This window comes from Hippopotamus amphibius, chromosome 8 (assembly GCF_030028045.1).
Source record: "Hippopotamus amphibius kiboko isolate mHipAmp2 chromosome 8, mHipAmp2.hap2, whole genome shotgun sequence".
Lineage (NCBI taxonomy): Eukaryota > Metazoa > Chordata > Mammalia > Artiodactyla > Hippopotamidae > Hippopotamus > Hippopotamus amphibius.
The window spans coordinates 17,923,062-17,929,338 of NC_080193.1; the positions used below are offsets into that span (position 1 = coordinate 17,923,062).

General features: G+C 59.4%; 1 protein-coding gene across 2 annotated transcripts in view; it reads right to left on the minus strand.

Moving 5' to 3' along the window:
• The window catches only part of SH2B3 (SH2B adaptor protein 3), a 36,990-nt gene extending 32,684 nt beyond the window's left edge, over positions 1-4,306 (minus strand). For both annotated transcript variants that reach the window (XM_057746838.1, XM_057746837.1), the window contains exon 1: positions 3,985-4,306. The gene's annotated coding sequence lies outside the window, so the exon portion shown is untranslated. The remainder of the gene's footprint in view (positions 1-3,984) is intronic.
• Between the last annotated feature and the right edge of the window lie 1,971 nt (positions 4,307-6,277).

The window sequence follows — 6,277 nt, forward strand, 5'->3', positions numbered from 1 at the left end:
CCTCTCGGTCAGCTCTGCACACCCCACGCCCCCAGACGGTGTTGCTTCCTCAGGATATCAGGACGGGTGCCCTCAAGCCCTCCCACGCCTGTGCACCTCTCCCCACACTCTTCACCCTCTCTGGGCCTCTCCTCCTGTGAGACGACGTCAGAGTGCCAGTTCTCAAAGGACAGGTTCCATGCCAAAGGCCCTCTTTTGTGTCCACCTCCCCTAATTGCATTTCCAGTCCCCCAGCCCCGTAAGGCCAAGGCCTCCCCCTCAGGCGCCCTGTGAGTCAGCTCCCGGTGAGCAGGGCACAGACGTCCTCCCTCTCAGGCCTCCCTGGGGACACACAGGGCAGTGGTAGGCTCACCCCGCGCCCCCACCCCCCGCCCCGGCCAGCCCGGGAGGGGGCCCACATCCGGGCAGGCCCCCAGGGGCTCCAGGCCTGGTTCCTAAGGAAGCCTGCGGCCCAGCCCCCCTAGCCGACCCCTGACAGGGTGGCGTGGGAGGAAAAATCTTCCAGCCATCTGCTCAGCTGCTGGGTTTCCGGACGGGGCGGGGCTGGGGGACGCCAGGAGGACTTGCTCTCCTGGGGAAGTGCCCCCTGCCCCTGCCAGGAGGAAGGATGCTGGACTAAGCAGCCCAGTGGTGGCCACTGGGACCCTGGAGCCCCAACTGAAGAATGCTCGTCGTCTAGGCTTTGGGGCCCAAGTAAGTGGGTGTCCAGCTGTGGTTTGGACCTGCCCAGTCCCCAAGGGACCTCAGGCCCCAGAAGCCAGGGAGCTGGGGCACCGGGCTCCTGGGTCCAATTAGGCCTGACTCAGCGAGTGACCCCAGCTGAGTCACTTCCCCTGGGCAGCCTGCCCGCCTCAGTTTCCTCAGGGAGGGCGGGTAGCTGGGAACAGGGTCTGGCTGGGAACAAGCAACTTGTATTACACCTCTGACTCTCCAAGGCAGGCTTCTCTCGCCTGCCAGATGGAAGCAGCTTCCGGCTCCACCCAGCCACAGATGCTGAACACCAGGGGGCCCCTAGGGACCGTTTTCCCAGGAAACCCGGCAATTAAGGGCCAGCCCCTCTCCTGGGCATTAACAGCAGTAGCTCTTATTGAGCGCTGACTGCATGCCAGGCATTGTGCATGCCTCTTCTCAAAACAACCCTATTAGTACTCTCATTCATAGATGAGGAAACCCATGGCTCAGAGCGATTAAGGGAGAAGCCCAAGGTCACACAGCCATAGCAACTATACCCAATACAGTTTGAGTCCCTTCCCTGTGCCAGGCTCATTATACCTCACATATGAACTCACACACAGGCTCATATACCCAGGAAAAGCTGGAACTCTTGTCCCCCATTGGGCAGGTGAGGCCCAGAGAGATCAGGTAACTTGCCCAAGGCCTCACAGCCAGAAGCTGGCAAAGCTCAGATATGGCTCCAAAACCCATGCTGCTACTGGGAGAAGCAAGACGTGAACAGAAAAGGTCTTTCATTTTAATAATAATAACAATAACAACACAGTATCTATTATTAATTGAGCACAAGGCCAGCACTGAGTGCTTTATGTGCCCTGTCTCCCCCACTTGGAGTGGCAGCGCTGGAACTGGCAGCTGGGAGTTCCCCCCAAGTGCCTCCAGCCCTGTCCCTCTCTGCCCTCAGGGAGGCTCCATCCAGAAGGTGGCATAGCTGGACCCAGACATCCAAGGGCCCCTACAGGCTGAACTGCTGCAGGGCTACCCAGCACCTGCTGGGCCTAGGCTACCACCATATCTGGAGTGGTTCTACAGGATCTAATTTGTATTAGAAAGTTCTGTTTATTGGAGAAGGATCAAGCCCAGGGTTCAGAAGAATGGGGGTGGGTGGGGGCGGGTGTATCCGGAAGGAAAACAAGCAGAGCTAACATCCACTTCAAACAAGATAATAATCTCATCCTTATTACTATTCTTCCTCCCGACCAAGCCACTCTAAACACTTTGTGAATTCACTCATTTATGGTTCCAATGACCCTAACGAAGTAGGTGCTATTATCACACCCATTTCACAGATGAAGAAACTGAGGCTGGGGTGGTTAAACAAGGCCATATAGCCAGGAAGCACCATCACCTGCGTCTCCAGAATTCTCCTCCCAAAGACTCAGGAAACCCCAGAGCTGCACGTGCAGGTGGTGCTCAAGGGATGCTGAGGAACAAACGTTCCACAGCCAGTAACAATAACACTAGTGACGGTAACGATGAATGTCACCACCACCTGTCATTGAACCCTTTCGCTACCAGGCACATTGCATATCCTACCACAAGCCTATTATTACCCCATTGCACACAGGGGGAAACTGAAGTTCACAAGTGTCACTTGCCCATGCCCTCTGCTGGAAAAAGGCAGAGAGGGAACGGAACCTAAGCTTCCAGGACCCTCCTCTGCCGCTGCCGAACCCCTGAAGGTCCTCAGACGCCAGCAGCTGATACTTTAGTCCAGCCCCTTCCCAGCTGGCTGCCTCCATGGCCCACAGGGACTCACACAAGTTCTAGGAATGTTCACCCTTTGGCTCAGAAGGATTTTTCCCTCCCAGAAGGGGGGTTGTGGGAAAAGGCTCAGAAAAAGTATATTAAAAACTCTTCCAACTTCCCCAACAGGCCCTGGCCTCTCATCTGCTGACCCCAGGCTGACAAGATGGCCTCAGCCTGCTCTCCCCCTCGTTAGGGTTGGGTCTCTGGGCGCCCGCAGGCCCCAAAGAGCCTCCAGGGCTGTTTCCTCTCTGGCAGCCAGGTCAGTGATGGGAAATCCAGACACAACTCACACCCACAACCCTGGAGATCCATGTGCCCACTGTCCTGGCAGGGGTCCCGGGCATGAACTGTAAATGCGGATCGGCCGGCTGCCCCGGCTGAGCCTGGCAGCTGGTGGGTGTCAGAGGAGGCTCATTTCCCAGGCCAGGGGGTGCAGGCCAGGTCTCTGCCCCTCCTGCCCCCAAAGCTGGACCTTGGCCCTTCAGACTTCGCCTTGCCAGGCCCTCTGTTCCAAAACCCCCCGCCTGCAGCCCAATTTCACTTCCTCCCACTCAGTCCGGCCTGGCCATTCCCCTCCCTGGAGGCCCCCAGCTGCAGGCAGTGACCTCCTCACCTACATCATTGTGGCCCGGGAATAGGGAAGAGAAACAGGAGAATGAGGAAACTCAAGAAAAAAAGTGGAATGGTAGGCAGGCCCCCTCCCCAGTTCCTCAAATGCAGTCCCCACTGCCCCAAAAGCCCCCAGGAACAGAATGAGGGAAGAGAGGGGATTTCTGCACCAGGCATTAAGGGCCTCTGAAATACCTTCCCAGCCCTGCTGACCTATTAGGCCAGTGACCTGTGTCCCATTTTTTTGGGTGGGAGGATTCCCCTGGAGCCCCAGGTATAGGCTGGGAGGGTACCAGTCCAAAGACACCTGAGCTCTTAGAGCCCTAACCCTTTTGAACCCCCAGATTCTGTGGCATGGGGGCACCTGGGCAACGCCACCTCCCTGATACAGGGAATGGGGAGAGGGGCTTCTGGAATGGTGGGGAGGGCTACCCTCTTAGCCACATGGCCTGGCCTAGGAGAGTGGGGAGGGGCCTGTGCCCCCCTCCCAGAGGACTCTTCCATTCTCACGGAGCTCAGGTGACTACTTTCACTTTCCAGGTACCAAGCAGTGACCCCCAACCCCTCCTCACCAGGCACAAGTGGACTGGCTGGGCTACCTTAAGGGGACTGGGAGTACTAGCCACACGCTCTCTCAGCGCCTCTCCCACTGCCTCAGCTACCCCATTACAACCCCAGCACGTGTGTGGGTGCGGGGGTCGGCTGGGACGGTGTCGCAGGAGCTGGGGAACGGTCACCCCCGAACACCCCCATCTGAGTTAGCTGCAGGACAACATTTTAGGCTGTTCTGAGAGTGCGCAGACAATGGACAGAACTGGACACGGGGCCTCCTCTTGCCCCCATTAAAGCCCTCCCAGCCCCGGAGGAGAGGAGCGCTGGGAAAGGCGGGCTTACCTGAGAGAGAGGGGGTCCGGGCCCGGCCGGCCCATGGCGTCGCGCGCCCCCGGCCCCCCGAAATCCCGAGGGGGCGGGCGGGCCCCCGCCCCGGGCGCGTTCTCTCCCGCGCGCCGGCTCCTGGCCCGCGGCTCGCTCGAGCGGGGCTCAGGCAGGAAACCCGGGCTCGGAAAATGGCCAGCGCCTCATCATTTCCGCCGCCAGCGCTTGACAGTTGCGGGGGGATGCGCCTCCGGGCCGCCACCGGGGAAACTTTGCTGCCGCCGTCGTCGCCACCGCGGGCCGCGACAGTCCGGGCGGGCGGCCGGGCGGAGGCGGTGGCCCGAGCCCATGCCGCCCCGCGCCGTTATGTAAAGAGGAACCGGCTGCGAGAGCAGAGCCGGGCGGGGGAGGGCGGCCGCGGCAGGGGCGGGGCCGGGGCGGGGCCGGGCCACACGAGCCCCCGCCCCGGTCCGCCCGCGAGACCGACTTGGTCAGAAGGGGGAGGGGAGAAACAGGGCCTGGGGGCGGGGCCTGCCCTTGCCCCGCCCATCAGCCCTGATCCTCCGCGACCGACCAGGTCCTGGGGTCTCAGACGCCGGCCCGCGGGGAGGCGGGGCCTTGCCAAGCCACGCCCACAGCTCGCCCACCCGGTGTCGTATCTCGCAGCCTAAAGAAGGGAAGGAACGGCAGGAGGGGCGGGGCAACCTTGGCCTCACCCACCGAGCGCCGGCGACCACCGGGTGCCTGCACGCTGCGGGGGCGGGGCCAGATGAAGGAAAGGCGGGGTCTGAGGGCGGGGCCGGGCCGAGGCGCCGGGCCTCGAGGGGGCGCGACCCCGCCGACTCCCTCCCGCAGGGCCTTATCTGCGCGCGCCCGGCCGGTCAGTGCAATAGCGACCGCAGCTTTCATCATCACCCGGGGAAGGATCCCAACCCCGCCCGGCCCCGACTAGCCGCGACTTCACTGAGCCGACCCCCACAGCGCCACCCTCAGCTCTGCTCTTGTCGCAACCCATGCCCTATAGACTGGCCTCTAGGGGCCCATCCTTCCCCCAACTCCAAGAGTGCATCTTTCTCCAGGAAGCTCTCCCGGATCGCTTGCTCCCATGGCCTCTGGGCCTCCCTCTCTGCTCTCCCCGGGGCTACTTTCATTTTATCTATGAGCCTTATGTGGGGTGAGGTTCACAGCGGGGTCCCCACCAGCCTGAGGGGGAGCTTGCACCCAGCCAGCCCTTCCCCCAACACATGGGAGGGAGGGAGGGGAGAGAGGAATGTCTGCTCTTCTCTCCCTCCCACAACAGGAAACAAGTCGCTCACACCCCCAGCTTGCAGGGGCCACATCACCCCTTTCCATACAGCACACTCTTCCATTCCCCTGCCCCCCCCTCTTACTAACCTTGGGCAAATGACTTGACTTCTCCGTACCTCAATTTCCTCATCTGTGAAATGGAAATAATAAGAGTACCCATTTCACAGGGCTGTTGTGAAGATTAAATGAGTTAGTGCATTAAAGCACTTAGCTTTGCCCAAGGGAAAACACTGCTACACGGGTGTTTGTTAAACAATCAGGCCTGAGTCCTGCCGTTGGAGCTACAGGAAGGGGTTCCCCCCGGAAGGAGGGGATTTCCAGATTTCACCCAGATGGCGGAAGGGGGCCTGTCTGCTGTAGGATCCTTAGAGTTCAATAACCTTGAAGGAATGGGCCACAAACGTGTGCTTTCCACAAGTATGTGTGTCAGGCATTGTTCTAGGTGCTGCGGACACAGCATTGAACAAGACAGACAAATATCCCTACCCTCGTGGGCATCCCATGTCCTCAGCTGACATTCTGGTGAGGGGACACAGAGCATAAATACATAGATAAATGGGATAATGTATTATGAAGATGACAAAACAGTTACAGGATGGAGAGTGCTTCCCAGACTGTCTTAGACTACAGGCTCAGAGGACCTGAGGAGCTAACATTTGGGATGAGACCACCCCTCCTCTCCACCCCATGACAAGAAGGATCCAGCCAGGCACGATAAGGAACAGCAAGTGCAAAGATCCTGAGGTGGGAATAAGCTTGGTGCATTCAAGGAAAGTCAAGAAAGCAGTGGTGATGCCTAGACTGATAGATGGGAAGAGAAGAAGGCGGGTCCATCACATGGAGACTTGAAGGTCCTGGTGGCAAATTGGGGAATTATCTTGGGAGCAATAGGGAGCCATGAAGGGTTTTGCACAGAAGGACCTATTGAGCTTTGGATTTGAGCTGCAAAGTCTTCAGTTGGCAACCCATGAGGAGGTACCCCAGTGATGTTCACACAGCAGCT